Genomic DNA, 20,023 nt, shown 5'->3' with positions numbered 1-20,023 from the left:
CCATAATGTCCGCTATTTTTATCTGTGGGGAAATCGAAAACAGAAATTGTCCGCTAACAATCCACATCCCCTGGATGAACTCAAGGAAAACATCACAAACACTATCCACAGCATCACTGCTGAAGAGCTACAAGCAGTATCAACCAACATAATCCGATCTGATCTTCGCTGCAGGGGAGCCACCAGGCCGCTGCCTCTTGGAATAGTTCCGATGTGGTTAGCAGCTGACTCATGGGGGTCAGAGACGCTGTGAAAGGCACTTAGGGGTTAAACAGGTAGGGGTCAGGTCAGGCAGCATTTGTGCAATACATGAAACAGGTCCAAGGTCAGGACAGGTAGCAGAGGTTCAGAGTAAATAAACAGGCAGAGATGAGTACACAGACAGACAAACTTAACAGCACACCTTCACTCAGTTAATTGCAAACTGGGGAACCTAAGCTCAGGCACCCTTTCCCTTGACAAAGTTGGTAGAAATACCCTCAAGTTGCCAGACATTGGCTGGTGAAGATTGGGGTGTGCACCTGCTGGCTCTTTAAAAGTCAGGAGGGGTGTGGGAGCATGGCAGGTATCAGACTGCAAGAAGGGGAGTGTTTGGAACATCGATGGTCAGGCTCACTACCAGCAACCAAACAAGAACAAGCAGGCTGGGCTACCAGACAGCAGAAGGGCCAGTCTGGTGAGTGATGCAGCACCCGTGCCACACACACAGAGGAGTAGCGGTAAGCAAGAGCTGCCAACATAACAATTCTGTACATTCTACATGTACATGCCTATGTGTACACAATTAAGGGGCCAGGGCATGCCTCCATTCTGCTGAACAGGGTTTTTTGGACATACCCCCGCCTATAACATGTTGATGGCCTAACCAAAGGATACATAGGACATTTTTTTTTAGCCCTGGCAAACCTCTTTAAGCTTTGGTCTGCTCTAGAATGCTGTCATCCCAAAGCCCTCATGACACTTCCCTAGAAATGACCTAAAAAAAGTCATTGTTTAGCGCTTATGTTCTTAAAACTTAAGGATAACTCCAGGGTTTTCCCTGTAGAACCAGAGGGCAAACGGAGAATGTGATGTAACGTAAGCTTAGGCGCTGCAACATACTCGCCTGTCAGTCAACATACGGACAAAAGACACGAACATCCAAAACTTCCATACACGTTGATAAATGCTCTTTACTCACAAGCTCAACATCTGAAGGGAACATCTGGAGTAAATATATCTTAAAGCAGTCCAGCTGACCTATTTATTTATTGCTTGTGACACTTTGCTTGGCAGCTGAAACCAGTACAGAGCATCATTTTACCAGGCCCATGGTGCATAAAACTAGAATGTGCTTCAGTTACTGGGATGAATGGCATGCAGGGGAAAATATTACCTTCCCTCATCTTGTTTTTACTGAAACAGGCCAATACAAATTGTATTGTATCCAAACTGTGAGCGAATCAACCAAAATTTACAAAAATGATTTACTGAGAATTTATATCATGAAGTTTATGATATTACTACTATACTACAAAAATGAATTAGTCTGTATTGGACTAGGTACAAATAGGAACGCAGGGGTGAATAGGGAACTTACAATGACCCTGGAATTTTTTTTTTAAGTGACCTCAGATTGTAGGCATGTCCAAATTGACAGAAGGTAGGGCAACACAAGCTGCAAGTAAGCAGCACAAAATACCGCCCCATCAGAACCAAATACCACAGTGCAGCAAAGACCTGCCCTATCACCTTACCGAGGATGGCGATAAAGTCGAATTCAGGAGGACACCTGCAGCTCCTGGCCAGGTGCATAAGTACTTGATGCTCCTCCTAGAATTAATTCATGCTAAAAGCATCAGATCGTTATGTATCTGGCCAGCGGCCATGACGAGTTCTCAGGTGAGCATCGGCTCACCGAAATAGTTTCCCTGTAGGGTATAAGGCCAGTCCACCCCTGTGTGGATGTCACTCATTCAGCCACCTTTCAGTCTCATGCGCATTGCAGTAGTAGCAATAGACTTCTAAGATTCCTTACTGCACGAATCAGACTGAACATTTTTGGCATGCTCCATGAGATGCAATAGTATGGATCTATTTTCCCCTGGATGAAGAACTGTAAAACAGTGCTTCATACAGCACTATAGCGCGGCACATGGAATTAACTACTACTCTACTGTAGAGACCAACAGTTTCTCCATGAGCCTCTAAGTGGTCACTTAAACATGGCTCAGGAAGATAATTCAACATGGGAAGCTCAATTGGAAGGTCTCAATAAAATACCTCAATGCTAGTCAAGCCAAGGCAATCACTAAAGTCCCTTGTGCACAACTAGTAGACGGGGTGCTACATAATACAGGGGCTTCTATTTCTCTAGTGAGTCAACCCAAAGCTCGTCAAGGGGAATGTCTCCTACATAGAAATAACCAACCTCTTACCTTAGCATTAGTTACTTGCTTTACTGAACTTGCAGTGTACAGCGAAGGAAATTGGCCATTTGCAGGCTGGTAAAGGTTTATGGCACTGAATTTCTGGGCCCTTGAGTATACCAACAAGGAATTAAAAGGCTCTTGGTTCAAATTGAACAACCCTTCATTATTAGAGGGTTTAACCAAACTTCTACCAAGATGATGTACCCTCCAAATAGGCCATAATATGCGATTAGTGGGTGCCTGACCTGGGAACCTCTACAATCAGCAGAACAAAGGACTTGTACAGCACTAGTGTTGATAGTGGTGCTCCACTGTGGGAGTCCCGAAGACAGCCACAAATCACACATACATATATAGCCTATCCCATGGACTGGCCATCAATGTAAACTCTTGGAAACCCTCTTTAAATGGAGTCTATGTTACACCAGTAGAGTATTCCCAGTGCTTCTTTTAGTTTAGACCTATTTTCACAAAGTATTCAACCCTTTCACCGATAAAAAGAAAACCTGCCTATAAATAGCTCCCAATTATCTACTGATTTAGGCAATTTTTATGCTAACTGCTGGGCCTCTCTCTTTTAATTGCCAGGGGTATACAAAGATGGTCAGATAGGTGAGAGGTCGAAGCTCTGAACACTGGCAGGTGTAATAACAAGGAGATGTTCTTTGTAAAGGAAATGCAAACAAGGGCTTTGCCTGAGGACAAGGAGGCCCGGACCTCTTACGTGCACATTCCTGTGATTGACAGTTGTGACACTGTGTCAAGGGTACGGTAGTTGGGGCACTTTTCAGTACTTTACAAAGCTGTAAGCTGAGAAAGACTTTAACAGTGGATGTGATCTTCTGGCTGACACGGCAATGCATCCTGTAAACAATGGCGTCAAAAGAAAAGGTGCTTGTCTAGGGACAAAAAAATAAGACTAACAAAACGGGTGATATTCAGTTCATTTCAACACCTGCTCTGTGTACAATTATTTTTTGTTTTAACCATTTACGCATCTGTCATCACACACAAATACCCATCCCTCTACTAACCTTATAATTGTTCGTCAGATAACTGAGGAGGCAGACGGACAACAGCGGAAACTTTATCTTAGACGTCAGGAAAATATGTTCAAAATGCAGAAAATTTGTGTCGACCAAATTGAGACGCGCAGGAATCTGAGCTATTAACTTAAAGGGATTCTGTCACCTCCCCTAAGCCAAAAAACGATTTTAAAGCAGCCATGAAGTACAGCTTACCTTGATTAGGCTGTGCTCTTTTATCTTGCAATCCGTCCAGCAGTTACTGCAAAAAACAACTTTTATTCATATGCAAATGTGTCCTGAAGGTGCCCAGAGGGGCGTTTTGTTCTTCTTAGAGAGCCCAGTACCGCCCCTCTTACAGTGCCCAGCCCGCCTTCCTTGCACTGTCTAACCGCCCCCAGCCTGCCACAGCCTCTCCTCCCTCTCCCTCACGCCGAACGAACTTTCGCACAGGCGCAGTACCCACTGAGGGCTGCGCCAGTGCGATCAGCAGGAGACTGAGGGCAGGAGCTTCATCCTCGTCACTGGGCATGCGCCGAGCCCAGTGACGTCCGATGCTCGCTCTTCCCTGCTGACTGAGGGAAGAGCGAGCATCGGACGTCACTGGGCTCGGCGCATGCCCAGTGACGAGGATGAAGCTCCTGCCCTCAGTCTCCTGCTGATCGCACTGGCGCAGCCCTCAGTGGGTACTGCGCCTGTGCGAAAGTTCGTTCGGCGTGAGGGAGGGGGAGGAGAGGCTGTGGCAGGCTGGGGGCGGTTAGACAGTGCAAGGAAGGCGGGCTGGGCACTGTAAGAGGGGCGGTACTGGGCTCTCTAAGAAGAACAAAACGCCCCTCTGGGCACCTTCAGGACTCATTTGCATATCAATAAAAGTCGTTTTTTGCAGTAACTGCTGGACGGATTGCAAGATAAAAGAGCACAGCCTAATCCAGGTAAGCTGTGCTTCATGGCTGCTTTAAAATCGTTTTTTGGCTTAGGGGAGGTGACAGAATCCCTTTAAGTGATGTGGATACAAAGCTTAAAGGGGTTGTTTCACTTCAGCAAATGGCATTTATTGTGTAGAAAAGTTATTACCAGGCACTTACTAATGTATTGTGATTCTCCACATTGCCTCCTTAATTCAGTTTTCCATGACATTATACACTGCTTGTATCCAGATGTTATGCCCACCGTTGCAGCGCAGATACGAGGGTGGCCGAAATGGGAGGTGCGAGGCTAGCGCTTTTTCCTATAGTGGGCAAGCACGACCACTACTGTAGGATTGCAGGATGGTCGTAACCCCTGGATACTAGCAGTGTATAATGTGATGGAAAAGAGAATCAAGCCAGAAAAGGAGGCAATATGGAGAATCACAATACGTTAGTAAGTGCCTTGTATTAACATTGTCTACATGATAAATGCCATTTAAGTTAGACAACTCCTATAAGGACACCATGCACATTAGAGCATTGTGTTCCGAACCCACTGCTTCTGGAGTCCAGGGAGAGAAGAATCAGTGCTCTGCATTTCAATGCCCCTATTTATTTTTTCTCCCTAGAGGTGGCTGGCAGTGGTTTACTCCTCTCTCCCCATTGACATGTACACTCTCGGCCGAACCAAACCTACATATATGGGACAGTCTGGAGATATAGTTGTTTGGTGGGCAGTTATCGAAGACATATGGGCACCCTCGTGTTAACATAGATCAAACTGCGTTTGATGCTATTTTCTAGGTAGTAATGCAATTTTGTAAGCATTGTTCACAAACAATCTGTATAAGGCTCTGTTCATATTTGCATTACTTCAGAACCTCCATCACCAATTCTTTCACTTTTGATGGGCAGAATAGCGCCATATACAACATTTTTTGATGCCACCAAAATCAATGGGGTCCACTACAGGTGTCTATCATAGTATAGATCTGTCATTATATCATGAATTCTGTTAAAAATGAAAACCTACAGAGAGGCAAATGTTTTTTTTAGTTTTGTATATACAAAAGAAGAGAAAGGAGCTGATACTACTGGGCTGTTGATCCAGTATTATACTAAATTAACGAACTGTAGATATGGTCCAAGTTAAGTTAAATAAAGTTAAAGTCTCCAGGTCCAGATGGATTACACACAATAGTTCTTAAAGGGTTTCTACCACTTGCTTCTGACACATTTGGTTTTCAGACACTAGCGATCCGCTAGTGTCTGATGTACCATACAAGCTAATTATTATATTAATCCGTTCGGCCGTTTGGTTAAAAAAAGGACTTTTATATTTATGCAAATGAGCCTCTAGGTGCTATGCGGGTGTTTTTCCAGCACCTAGAGGCTCCGTCTACCTTGCTAAACTGCCGCCCAGCTCCTCGCTCCAGCACGCCCATCTTCAACTCAAATCGATCCTCCCCCTACTTCTGCCTTCCGAAATCTCGCGCCTGCGCGGCGCAGTGGAAATGTCTGAGCACGGAGCGGTCAGACATTGACTGCGCCTGCGCCGAATGCCTCCGAATGCCGCGACGAACGGCGCAGGCGCGAGATTTCGGAAGGCAGAAGCAGGGGGAGGATCGATTTGAGTTGAAGATGGGCGTGCTGGAGCGAGGAGCTGGGCGGCAGTTTAGCAAGGTAGACGGAGCCTCTAGGTGCTGGAAAAACGCCTGCATAGCACCTAGAGGCTCATTTGCATAAATATAAAAGTCCTTTTTTTAACCAAACGGCCAAACGGATTAAAATAATAATTAGCTTGTATGGTACATCAGACACTAGCGGATCGCTAGTGTCTGAAAACCAAATGTGTCAGAAGCAAGTGGTAGAAACCCTTTAAAGAACTCAGTTCTGTTACTGCTTTGTCCCTGTTCATAATTTTTAGAGATTCTCTAGGAACTGGTACAGTGGCAAGTGACTGGAGCAAGGCAAATGTAGTGCCCATATTCAAAAAGGGCTCTAGGTCCTTCACAGATAATTATGGACCCATAAGCTCAACTTCTGTTGTGGGATAAATGTTTGAAGGACTCTTAAGGGACTATATACAGGAGTATGTGACGGTAAATAATATCATAAGTGATAACCAGCATGGGTTTACCAAGGACAGACGTTGTCAGATTAACCTGATTTGTTTTTATGAAGAGGTGAGTAGAAGCCTAGACAGAGGGGCGGCTGTGGATGTAGTGTTCTTGGATTTTGCAAAGGCATTTGATACTGTCCCTCATAGAGGTCTATAAGCTTGGAAAGTATAGTTTGTAATTGGATTGAAAACTGGCAGAAGGACAGTGTCCAGAGAGTTGTGGTCATTGATTCTTATTCTGAAAGGTCCCAGGTTACAAGTGGTGTGCTCCATGGTTCAGCGTTGGGTCCTCTATTATTTAATGTATTAATGATATCGAGGATAAGATTACTAGCACTGTATCTATCTTTGCAGATAATGCCAAGCTATGTAGTACTGTGCAGTCTATGGAATATATCCAAAAAGTATTGACTTGGACACTCTGAGTGATTGGGCATCAACTTGGCAAATAAGTTCAATGTGGATAAATGTAAACTTATGCATCTGGGTAGTAATAATCTACGTGCATCATATGTCCTAGGGCAAGTAACACTGGGAGAGTCACTTGTAGAGAAGGATTTGGGTCTCGTTGTAGATCATAGATTAAATAACAGCATACAATGTATACAATGTCATTCAGCTGCTTCTAAAACTAGCAGGATAGCTAGTCATGTATTAAGTGAATAAAGGTCTCACTCGCCTTTTTCTAAAATTCGCCTCCCCACCTACTGTATCCCTTGATTGAACCATATTTAAAGAGCATCAGGCTAGGTGCACAGTTCAGCATACAAATAACAGGGCTCCCAAAATATACATAGGGCATAATGGACACGATCACTCAGTGTGGCCGGACCTGCAGATGGAATCATACCTGATCCCAGCCGCTGGGTTCCAGCTCCTTCATTCTCTCATGGCTGCAAATCTCGGGTCTTCCTGCATCAACATCTGGTTTGACGTGGGTCACATGCCAATGCATCAAGTGACATGATGTATGGGATATATGACTGGCCACAGCGGCTACATGACCCTCAAATCAAATGTTTTTAATCCCAGCACCCATGGTCTGCAGTGGTGAAGAGCTTCGGGGATCAGGTAATTATGATACATTCCGCAGGTCCAGCCACAATGGGGGGGGGGGGTCTGCCTGAAAGGCCCCAAGGGGCGAATAACCCCTTCAACTCAAATTTAAACTTTTGATCCATCAGACACAAGGAGACAACTTCATGTTATGGTGACGGTGCAAATAAAATAATGATCTTGATGCAAGGTCATCCAGATATTTAAAGCCCAGTACATTTGGTGCAGTTAAACTTCTGTTGAGCCATCCAAAAAGAGCTGCCAAACTTAGAAAGAGAATTTGACAATTATGGTGTTTGTCAGATGACCTAAAGGGACCAATTTAGTTGTGTTGATATAGATTGTAAAGCTTTTAACAAGGCTTCCAACGCAAGCTGTGGAGCTCTTTACTAAAGAAAGATACACATGATACTGCTCACTAACACATATGGTTTTTGGGCCTTTCCCTAATCTCTGTAAACCTCTTGAATCTTTGTATGGAATGATGCTTTGAAAGCATTCTTCAGCTTTGTGTTAATTCATACCATGTCCAATAAATGGAGGTTCTTCACTTCATTGTCACCGTGATTTCTGTTGCTATTGGTTCGAAGTAAAGCACTTTATCCATCAATTTATCACACATGGTTTGCACCATAATCTAGTTGACCTCTATCACTTCACCAAGAGAACTGCAGTATAATTACAACTTACCCCCAACTTGTATTCTATAGAAAAATTCTTAGCAAGCAGGCAACTATTTAAACTCATGTGAAGCTGTGGGAGAGTTTTTTTTTTTTTTTATTGAGGTAGAAAGAATATTCCTTTCACGGTGAATAAAACAAAAACAGTTTAATATCTTTATTTCATTCCTATTTGGCCAGATTATCTCAGTATTAAAAAGAGGACAATTTGGCCACTGCAAAATGACTGGTCCTTAATGGTTAATTATAGATAGTCAATGCATGAAGCATTATCCCTAAATGTCCACTTTACTATTATATCAGGAACTTCTTCAAAGCTGAGATGGTTGACTTGAAGATCCTTCACAGATTCTCATATGTATGCTCAGCTTGGGTTGTGCACTAATATATTACACGACAGCTCTGTTTTGTTGGTCGCTGTCCGCAGCTTTGATTGATTTAGAAGCAAGTTGAAGCTTGGGTTGAAAAATGTCTCTCTCCATCCACATCTTTCTTATTCAGCATTGAATGTCTAAATATAGTGATGAACTTTTGGCATTTAATACACATTCTTTCCAGGAGTCGTCCTCACAGGTCCTCTTGAAATGATTGATTGGAGGGATGCAAACCCCACCCAATACCTTCTATGACATAATGGATATCCCACGACTAGCATAGAGCATTTTGTGTCCTATTATAGGGAGATCATTTAGGTTACAGAGTGCGAGTAGCACCAGGTGACTAATCATATACTGTATCATATTTTATATATATATATATAAGTCATCATTTTTCTCTCATTGACTTTTCAGTAATGTATACAACGCCATTGTGTAGACATCTTTCTCTTGGTCATCAATGAGACTCCAGCCTTATCCAATAATAGGTGTTGAGGAGGTGCCATATTCTTCTTCTTTGGAAAAAGACACATTCACATGGGATTTCATGGTTTATATAAGAGGTCTCTGATCTGTGTCTTTCCAGCAGTTGCAAATCTACAATTCTGGACAGTTTTCTGAGCTGTAGTTTCACAACAGCTGGAGAGCCACAAGTTGGACACCAGCGGTTTACGCACATAATTCCAGTATGCTTATTGCCTTCTCTTTGAAAAGTGATATAAACTGTAAGCTCCACTACAAATTAAGGCTACTTTCACACTGGCGTCTTGGCTTTCCGTTTGTGAGATCCGTTCAGGGCTCTCACAAGCGGTCCAAAACGGATCAGTTTTGCCCTAATGCATTCTGAATGGAAAAGGATCCGCTCAGAATGCATCAGTTTGCCTCCGAACAGTCTCCATTCCGCTATGGAGGCGGACACCAAAACACTGCTTGCAGCGTTTTGCTGTCCGCCTGACAAAGCGGAGCCAAACGTCCGTCCTGGCACACAATGTAAGTCATGGGGGATCCGTTTTCTCTAACGCAATCTGGCACAATAGAAAACGGATCCGTTCCCCATTGACTTTCAATGGTGTTCAAGACGGATCGACCGGATCTGTTCATGACGGATGCATGCGGTTGTATTATCGTAACAGAAGCGTTTTTGCAGATCCATGACAGATCCGCAAAAAACGCTAGTGTGAAAGTAGCCTAAACCGTCGTTCATGGTCTAGAATTCCACAAGTGTAAACAAGTATTATTTATAGCACAGAGGATTCCACAGCTCCTTCAAGTGTTCACCTATTGCTCAAATTATATATTCACTCGCCAAACATCGAACAATACAATCGTCCAGCGAATGAACATATCGAATACAAGTGTCTCCGGTTGTACTATTGCGTTGGTAAGAATTTTTGTTATTTCCCATGTTCTCTGAGGGAAGGCGGTCTTTGGAGTAAAGAAAGTGGAACAAAGGGTCTTTACACACCTTTCTAATAGACCCTTTTACGGTTTTAAGTATAACCTCTGCACTCCCTACAGCTATGCTCCTGGACATGATACAATTTGGAGAACATTAACATGCAATATACATTTTTTATACCTTCTCCTGGTGGATAGAAGGGGTAAATAATGAATTTTGTGAAAGCTGTAATGGCAGGTTTACATGTCCCGAATGTCGAGTAGATCGGGCATCGGAGACGAATGTTTGTATGAACAATCTGCCCGTCTAGAGGTGCAGCCGATCACCCGAGGAACAAGCAAACCGTTTGTTTATTGGGTGAAACAGGGGTTCGTCCAGGACAGTAAATTATTATTCCTGGGCAGCAGATCGTGCTGTCTAAACAACGATCTGCTGCCCAGAAACAATGCAGTTGTATGAGGCTGAGCGATCACAGTGGCAATTGCTCGTTCTCATACTGTGGAGGTGATTGCTGCACGTACATTCCGCTCTTCACCACTGAACGAGCAGGGAGTTGTCAGGAAGAAATGCTTCTTTCCCGATAATTGGCTGCTGCTCTGGCTGTGTAAACCCACCATAAGCCTGTAGCTTAAATGAGTTTGTTAAGTGGCAGCGAACTAGTTAAAATAAGGCTGCAATTAACTCCATCTGATACTTCTGACTGTAACAAGTTTCATCATGTGGTCAGTTTCAAAGCTCTACCACAAGACACTTTAATCTAAACCACATCAGGAACACAGATAGGATGATCACAGTCTAGATGGGAGATGAAAATGTTGTGTCTATCACCCACACAGTGAAATCATTGGAAGATAATGGATGACAAAAGGTCCCAATCAAAACGAATTCTAGACTTGTCTCTCGAGCATTCAGTAAATGCATGCCCATATCAGAGCTGGAAGGAGCCACTGATATCTATATAGTAACGTTTCTGGCGGGGGAGGGTCTGTCTAATCTGTACGATGTAAACAATGTACAAATTTGCAGTTTAATTATCCCTCTGTTCTTCTATTCTTGTGATAATTATTATGTAATCTTCAGACATATGGATGTCTGACACGCTGTTGTCGATGCAGCTGCCGTTTCCTGTCTAGACATCTTCATTGTATGCATCAAATATCAAGGCATGATGACTTTATGTGTGCAACGTACTACACGATTTTCTATCCTTTCTGTATCTAAAGTTGGTATGGAGCAGATAGTGGATAAATAAAAATAATGATTATTTATATGTTTTTATTTCTTGTTGGCCATACACATTAGATTAATCCTGGCCAAACCCCATTGATCTGAGTGGGACTGGCCAACCATCTAATGTGTATGATCATGTTCCAAATCTCCCCTAATGGTAGAGTTTGAGGCAAAGAAGGATCATTCAGGAATTCAACACGGCCAATCCTTTTGTTCTCAGGTGTCCGGTAACTGATTATTTTTCACTGAAAACACATGTATGCTTGGCATGTGTATGGAGGTTTATAAGAATAACTGTCGGCTGAATGCATGTTTGGCAGACAGGAATATAATGTGCATTGCCGCCTTACGCCAGTTTCATTTTTAAGTCAGTTAACCAAAAAAGTGTGATTTTGGAGTACTGAAGGAAACACACATGCAGGAATTGTCCTTTGTCAGAATTGAATCCAGGACCCCAGGGCTTCAAGTTAATATTGCTACCCATTGAGCCACCTTTTATGTGTATGTATATGTTTGTAGCTTTAAGTTATAGCTATCTGTAGAGGTCTAACGATGGCCAGTCTTAAAGGGGTATTCTCATCTTATAAAGTGATAGCATATGACATCACTCCCAATTCCCACCAACCTCCTAAGGATGTTATCCAAGCAGTCTTGTGGTTTTCACCCTTTAACCCCTGTACAAGGATCTAGATTTCACTGCAGGGGAACCACCAGACCAATACCTCCTAGGGTAGTCTCTGTTTGGTTGACAGTTGACCCACGGGTGTCAAGAGATGCTGGTGCAGAGCACCAAGGGATCAGGCAAAGCCACAGTCAGGGACAGGCCGAGGTCAGGGCAAGCACAGTATGAATAACCCAATAAATGATCCGAGGTCAGGGCAGGCAGCACAGGGTGACAGTACAAGGGTCAGGCATCGAAGGGTCAAATCCGGGAAACATGTAAAAGTCAGTACATGGGCAGCACACCTAGGCAAGACACTAGAATATATTGCTCAGGCACCTTCCCATAGCAGAAGGTACCTAAAGTACTCCCAGGTGACCAGTCATTGGGCTAGTGTGGATTAGGGTGCAAGAGCTGGCCTGTGAGAGTGCATGCCCTAAGGGCAGAGGCCTTGCCAGCAAGAAGCAGACTTCAGCCTGTATTAGGAGGAAGAACTGCCCCGGCAGCCAGGTCCTCCACGAGGGAGAGGAGAGCAGGAGGCAGGTCTGTGCCATTAGGACCCAGAACACCGGATCAGGTGAGCCATGTAACATTTTCAATGTCTAGGACAGGGGTCAGCAGTCCTCTACTTTCTGGCTGTTGTGAAACTATAACTCCCAGCGTGCTCCATTCACTTCTATTGGAGTTTCAAGGCCAGCCAAGCAAGTTTACATGCTGGAAGTGACAGTTTCAAACAACTGAAGTGCTGGAGGTTGCTGATCCCTGGTCTAGGATGTACATCTTCAAGTAAACAGAACATTCATCTTTTTAGCACATATATCTTTCCTCTTTCAACATTCATCTTCTTAACACACCGAGCAGCATGGTGGCTCAAGGGCAGCACTATGGTTCAGTGGTTATCACTGGTGCCTTAAAGTGTGGGGGTCTTAGGTTCGAATCCGACCAAATACAACATCTGCATAGAGTTTGTATGTGTGGATTTACTTCAACACTCCAAAGACATACTGATAGGAACCTTAGATTGTGAGCCCCATTGGGGACAGAGTGATGATAATAAATGTAAAGGGCTGGGGAATATGTCAGCATTACATCACTGAGCTAAATACATTTATAAAAAATATCTTACTATGCTAAAATGGATTTTAACACAGCAATCAACCAAGCTTTAGGGGTCTAACTTCTGAAATGCCCCAACGAACAGATGACATTCCCATGGGAAGTTGCGTCTGACCACACATTTCTTCTGTAGTGGTGCATACTGTAGTACATACTGTCCATTCAAAAGAGTGGCCCACCATGTAATACATGACCTGTAGGCCTGATAAGCTAGTTTATGGCCAGTTAACTTATTAACTGTAATATATACTTGTCCGCTCTATGCTCCTCCAGAAAAGAAAGGTCTAGAGACTTGTAAATAAGCAGCTATGGGAACCTATATCAAGTTCTTTGTTTCTCCAAGGCTTAATACAAGCACAACATCTTAGGAAAAAGGGCCAGATATATGATCAGTTAGACAAGAGGTCTTTAAATGCGTCAGAATTGTCTCAGTGGCTCAAGTTGTATGATGAATATGGTCTATCTATAGACTGCGCTAACCTTTAGCCGTCTTACTGTACTTCCGATATTAACCCAGAAACTTTGGAGCGTTTTGTGCTAAAAGTTGCATTTTAAGCCACACCCCTTGTAAAGCATGGCATAAAAATGTGTCTAAAACACTAGATGTGACTTTATGTGACAAAATGCAACACAATTGTAGACAAAGTCGAGGCTCAGAGTCTAATGTTTCATTAAATACGGAAAATAAAGCATGTCTCAGGTCTATTTCCCTTTACATACGTATCTGAGTCTTATAACTTACACATTTCATTCCAAGTCCATATAATCCATATTTACAGAGCATGAAGTGCTCTACCAATGTACAAATTGCCCCACAATGGGGCCAGTTTCTTCATAAAAGTGCTACATTTAATATGTCAAGTGTACCACTAGACATATGGAAAGAATAATATGAGGTTTCAAGCACAGCAATGTTTGAAAATTGTGTGGACGAAATGTACAATAAAACTTGTATGAAGATTTGAATTGTAAACAAAAAAAATGCGCTCAGAGTTAGTGGTATACTGTACAAACAAACAGCTGAAGCTAATATTACCATCCCCTTTCCAATAATACATTTCCAACTTCAAGTCCTCCTTTCCCCTGTTAAAGGGAAGGTATCATCAGAAACATATTAATTAGCATTCTAAAAAATTTATTTTATTTTTTATGGGTCTAGTCACATGCAAAATTTGAAACATTTCGGTTTTCATAACAGCCACAATATGCTAATGCTTGTTGTTTTCTATAGCTTAAAGATCAGCTTCGCTGTACAGACTGGGATAGTATTGCAGAGTCATCACATTACCATTAGACGGTGGCCAAGGTAATGCAGGATAGTAACACTATACAAACATCAATGACTCTGTATCCACCTCACTCCCTGGTCTCTGGGGGATGGGGGGGGGGGGGGGACATGCCATCATATTCTGGAGACAGTAAAATCTTTGATATTTCTCTGTAATTAGCTTCCCATTTATTGCTTCTGCTATAAATGTCAACGGTGGCAACACAGTGTGTCTCCAATAGGGCCACCAAAGAAAATGAAAAATAAATAAAAATAAAGAATTAGAGGAGGGTTCAGAAAAGGGCAACTAAAGTAATTACAGGAAGGAATAATGCAAGTCACCCGTACATACTAAATGGTAAAACACTCGGTAACACTGACATGGAAAAGGACCTAGGAATTTTAATAAACAGCAAACTAAGCTGCAAAAACCAGTGTCAGGCAGCTGCTGCCAAGGCAAATAAGATAATGCTGGGCCTGGATGTATTTCTGGAGTGTAATAAATTTAATAGGCTATAGCTACTAGAGAGGGGTCTTTAATACAGGGAGTTATCTGATTGCCTGAATGGAGTCGGGAAGGAATTTTTTTTCCCCCTTAAGTGGGGAACATTGACTTCTACCTCACAGTTTGTTTTTTTTGCCTTCCTCTGGATCAACTTGCAGGATAACAGGCCGAACTGGATGGACAAATGTCTTCTTCGGCCTTATATACTATGTTACTATGTAACATGTTTAAGAAAACAACATTGCTTACCGGTAATTGTTTTTCTCGATACCCATGACGGCACCCCATGCGACCAGGGACCTCCCATCCGGGACAGGAAACCTGAGAAGATAAAAGGTTCACACCCCCACCAAGCACCAGTGATAGTAATAAACAGTACTCCGGAGGTGAATACACGTAAGAAAGAAAGAGAGAGAGAGATCCAATATGGTACATTATATCTCTACAACACTCAAGAGAGAACCCTCAGAAACCTATAGGCAGTAGCGGGCTACTCCGCATATAACCTAATAAGGGGGAACTAAGCCCATTAGCTCCCTTTTTTTTTTTTTTTTTTTTTTTATATATATATAGGGAAGGGAAAATTTTGGGGGTGCCGTCATGGGTATCGAGAAAAACAATTACCGGTAAGCAATGTTGTTTTCCCCTCACCCATGACGGCACCCCATGCGAGATAGACTATTAATGAGAACTAGGGGGGGACAACCGCCTGAAGCACCTTCCTACCAAAGGCGCAATCCGCATGAAGTTGGAGCCTGTAATGCTTCAAAAAAGTATGTTGAGAGCTCCAAGTTGCTGCTCTACAAATTTGAGCCAGGGAGGCATCCGCCTTCTCGGCCCAGGACGTAGCTACCGCTCGGGTGGAGTGGGCTCCGAACCCCGAAGGGGGCGAGAGACCCTGCGCTAAATAGGCTTCGGAAATGGCCCTTTTCACCCATCTAGCAATAACTGCCGTGGATACTTTCCGCCCCTTATTCCTACCCCAAAACTGAATAAGAAGGTTTTCTTCCAACCTCCAAGCCGAGGTAGACTCTAAATAGGCAAGCAGACATCTTTTGACGTCCAGGCAATGATACTCCCTTTCTAAACTATTAGAGGGATTAGGGCAAAAGGATGGAAGGATAACATCCTGACTTCTATGGAAGTCCGAGACCACCTTTGGCTGGAAGGACGGGAGAGGCCTAATAATAACCTTGTCATCCAAGACCTGGGTATAAGGAGGAAAGGCCGAGAAAGCTTGTATCTCTGAGATTCTCCTAGCTGAAGTAATGGCCAGTAAAAAGGACATCTTAAAGGAGAGCATGTCTATGGGTATGTCAGACAAGGGCTCAAAAGGTTTCTGTGACAGGGCCGTCAAGACCGTGTTTAGGTCCCAAGGAGGGGACAAGGGTCTTATCGAAGGGCGGATCCTGGAGGCTGCTGACAGAAACCTTTTAAGGGGTGCAGGGCCAACTGAGAATCGAAGAAGTAACTCAAGGCTGCCACATGTACTCTTAGGGTGGAAGCCCTAAGCCCCTTATCCAAGCCAGCTTGTAGAAGGTCTAGGACCCTAGAGACATTTGGAGGAGAGAAGGGGTCAGGACTGATCCCTAAAAAGGAGGAAAAGACTTCCCAAATCTTATTATATTTTTTGGCTGTGGTGGCTTTCCTACTTCCCAACATAGTGGATACTACAGATTGGGACAGACCCCGGCCTAACCAAATCTCCCTCTCAGCCTCCATGCTGCCAGATGCAAAATCTCTGGATTGGGATGCAGGATCGGGCCCTGATATAATAGATCCTCCCGAGGGGGCAGTATCCAAGGGGGGGCTATTGCTAGGTCTAGGAGGCTGGAGTACCAGGACCTTTTCGGCCACACTGGGGCCACTAGGGTAACTGTCGTATTCTCCATCTGGATTTTTTTTCAGAACCTGCGGGATTAGGGAAAACGGAGGGAAGGCGTAACCCTCCTCCTGAGACCAGTTTTGTGCCAAACCGTCCAAAGCTGTTGGATCGTCCAGACGATTTATGGAGAAGAACCTTTCCACTTTCCTGTTCTTCCTGGAGGCAAACAGGTCGACCGTGGGGAGGCCGAATTTCTGCGTTACCTGGGAGAAGACCTCTGGGTTTAGGCACCAGTCTCCCTGTTTTAGTTAGGTGCGACTCAGAAAATCGGCTACTATGTTGTCCTTTCCTTTTATGTGGACTGCCGACAGAGATAGATGTTTCTGTTCTGCTAACTGAAAGATCTGGTGACAGAGTGTTGCCAGAGAAGGTACCCTTGTTCCGCCTTGATGGTTGATGTATGCCACTGTAGTTAAGTTGTCCGAATATAAAATTATGTTCCTGAAGGATATGTCCGGAGCTATCGCTCTTAGGGCCATCTCTACTGATTTTAACTCTTTGAAGTTTGAGGTGGCTTTCCTGGTTTTCAAATCCCACCTCCCTTGCCAACCTTTGTTCTCCGAGTGGGCCCCCCAACCCCACGGGCTGGCATCCGTTGTTAATACTATCGGATCCTGAAAGGACCATGGTACTCCAGCTGAGAGATTCTCTGTCACAGTCCACCAAAGGAGAGACACTCTCGCCTCTGCGGATAAGTGGAAAATCCGGTCCAACGACTGCTTGCGGCCGTCCCATTGGCGCAGGATGCATGACTGTAGCTTCCTTGTGTGGGCCTGCGCATATAGGACCGCTGGAAAGGTTGCTGTCAGGTGGCCCAGCACCGCCATTGCCCTCCTGAACGAGCAGAGGTAGGATCTGAAAAGATCCCAAACATGCTCCCTGATGGAGAATATCTTGGCGGACGGGAGGAAGGACTTTTCTACTCGGGAGTCTAACAGGATGCCTAAAAATACACAGTTCTGAGATGGTGTTAGGCAAGACTTTACCCAATTTATTTTCCAGCCCAAGCTCTTTAACAGGGCGCAGGAAACTTCGATGTTTTGAACCAGGCCTTCTTTGGTCTGGGAAATAAACAGGAAGTCGTCTAAGTATGGCAGCACCGGAACCCCTGACAACCTCAGAAAGGAGACAATTTCCGCAATCACTTTGGTGAAGATTCTGGGGGCTTGAGAAACCCCAAACGGCAGGGCTCTGTATTGTAGGTGCAGACATTCCCCCTGAACCCAGACTGCTGTCCTCAAATATTTTTGGGAGGACACATGAATTGGCACGTGGTAGTACGCGTCCTCTAAGTCCAGAGTCGCCATCCAGCAATTCCTTGATAGGAGATCTATGGCCGATCTTATGGTCTCCATACGAAATCTTTTGTAGCTGAGGAATCTGTTTAACTTCTTCAGGTTTAGGATTACCCGGAAGGAGCCGTTGGGTTTTTTCACTAAAAAAAGAGGGGAGTAAAACCCCCTGCCCTTCTCTGCCTGCGGAACCGGGACAACCACCCCTTTTTGCAGAAGCAGCTGGATCTCTGACTCTAAGGCTTGTCTTTTGACTAGATCCTTGGGGTAATCTGTCAGAATGAACGAATCCCGGGGATGGGACAGGAGCTCCAGTCGGAACCCCTCTCCAATCCCTCCCAAGATCCAGACGTTCTTGGTTATGTTTTTCCAGGCTGGGAGAAAGAGAGACAACCTTCCCCCTACCTGGGGTTCGGCGTCATTGCTTATCTTTGGGTCTTGTATCCTGGGATTTAAAAAGGAAACCTCCGGATTTCTTAGGAAATTTATCCTTTTCCCTTCTATCATACTGCCTACCCTTTTGCCTTTTACCTTGGTATCTACGAAAAAAGGGAGGGCGTTGAGGAGCTGGAAAACCCTTCTTTTTGTCTGAGGCCTTTTCAAGTATATCATCGAGGGAAGATCCAAAGAGCCTGTCACCCTCACAGGGGATAGAGCATAACCTAGCTTTAGAACCCTGATCAGCTTTCCAGGACTTCAGCCAAATAGCTCTTCTAGCCGCATTGGACATAGCGGATGATCTGGCTGAGAACCTAATTATATCCGTGGAGGCATCGGCTAAAAAATCGACGGCCTTAAAAAATTTGGGAAGGGAGGCCAAAACCTCTTCTCTTGGCTTCTTCTCACTGAGATGCTGTTCTAGCTGTTCCAGCCAGATATGCAGTGACCTAGAGACCCATGACGCTGCAACCGCTGGTCTCAAGCAGGTAGAGGATGATTCCCAGGCCTTTTTTAAGTAAAAGTCCGCTTTTTTATCCAGAGGATCAGACAGGCTACCTAGATCATCAAACGGTAGCGCAGATTTTTTAGCAATCTTCGCCACCGGAGCGTCAACCGTAGGGGCCTTGTCCCAACAGGCTGCTACTTTCTCATCAAAAGGATATTTCCTTTTGACGGAGCTTGGGATGAAAAACTTCCTATCAGGATTCTTCCACTCTTTTTTAATTAATGCCTGAACGTTCTCGTGAATGGTGAAAACCCTCTGTTTTCTGGGACCTAACCCCTGAAAGGCAATATCTGCTGTCGACTTAGCCTGTTTCGCTTCTTCTAACTGCATAGTTGCTCTGACTGCTTTAAGGAGGTTTTGGGTATCCTCGGGTGAGAAATAGGAACCCCCTGTTTCTTCCTCTGCTGACGAAGCAGCGTCATTAGAGAGTAACTGGCCTGCTTCTCTCTCCTCCACGTCAGAGTGGTCTATATCCGAATCCCTAATATCCGGAGATTTCTCCGGAGACCGCGGGCGATTTTTACTCAAGGATTTAAAGGAGGCTTTCACCTCAGATCTTATTAAAGATCGCATATTCCTAGAAAGGCTCTGGGATTCCTCCATCACCAATTTATCGATGCATGGGGTGCATAACGGTTTAGAATAGGAGGAAGCTAGGGGGGCCTTACATCCTGCACACTCCTTATGCTTCGTCTTAGAGGCCGCTTTTTTGGGGGTCTTTGCCACCTACACAAATCAAGCAGATAACACCCCATTAGTAAGAAAAAGGTACATCTTACCAAAAGATCCTTTTCTTTTTAGCCCCCACTCCTCAGGATTAGTACCGGACTCGCGAGCCTTGAGGGTTCCAGGGGTTCGGCGCGTCCATCTGCAGGCTCTGACATCCTTGCTGGACTAAGAGCTTCTTCAGCACCACACTGTGTGCCACATCAGCCGGCTGGGTTCCCCCCCCTCTGCCCCATTTATAGTTTAAGGACGCGCCGGGGCACACATCGGTGCTGAGCCCGACTTCCGGGTCAAGCCCCGCCCCCCCGCGTCAGGGCGCGCGCATGCGCAGACGCCCCCTCCGACGCCGACAGGAAGACGGGCAACCCCGGAAGTAAGGAGGGAAGCCGCCTGAACACGGCCATAGCGGCTCCCTCA

At 44.5% G+C, this 20,023-nt stretch overlaps 1 protein-coding gene across 4 annotated transcripts in view; it reads right to left on the bottom strand.

Moving 5' to 3' along the window:
* ERC2 (ELKS/RAB6-interacting/CAST family member 2) overlaps positions 1-20,023 on the bottom strand; it is an 881,888-nt gene that overhangs the window by 175,365 nt on the left and 686,500 nt on the right. Inside the window, exon 22 of one of the 4 annotated variants that reach the window (XM_044300746.1) lies at positions 8,462-8,872. The exons of the other annotated variants lie outside the window; for them this stretch is intronic. The gene's annotated coding sequence lies outside the window, so the exon portion shown is untranslated. Of the gene's footprint in view, positions 1-8,461; positions 8,873-20,023 lie in introns of those variants that run through there. 4 annotated transcript variants of the gene reach the window in all.

Source organism: Bufo gargarizans, chromosome 7 (assembly GCF_014858855.1).
Source record: "Bufo gargarizans isolate SCDJY-AF-19 chromosome 7, ASM1485885v1, whole genome shotgun sequence".
In the NCBI taxonomy this organism is placed as follows: domain Eukaryota; kingdom Metazoa; phylum Chordata; class Amphibia; order Anura; family Bufonidae; genus Bufo; species Bufo gargarizans.
Note: the sequence above shows the minus strand (reverse complement) of the source record. Positions and strands in the feature narration are given on the sequence as shown.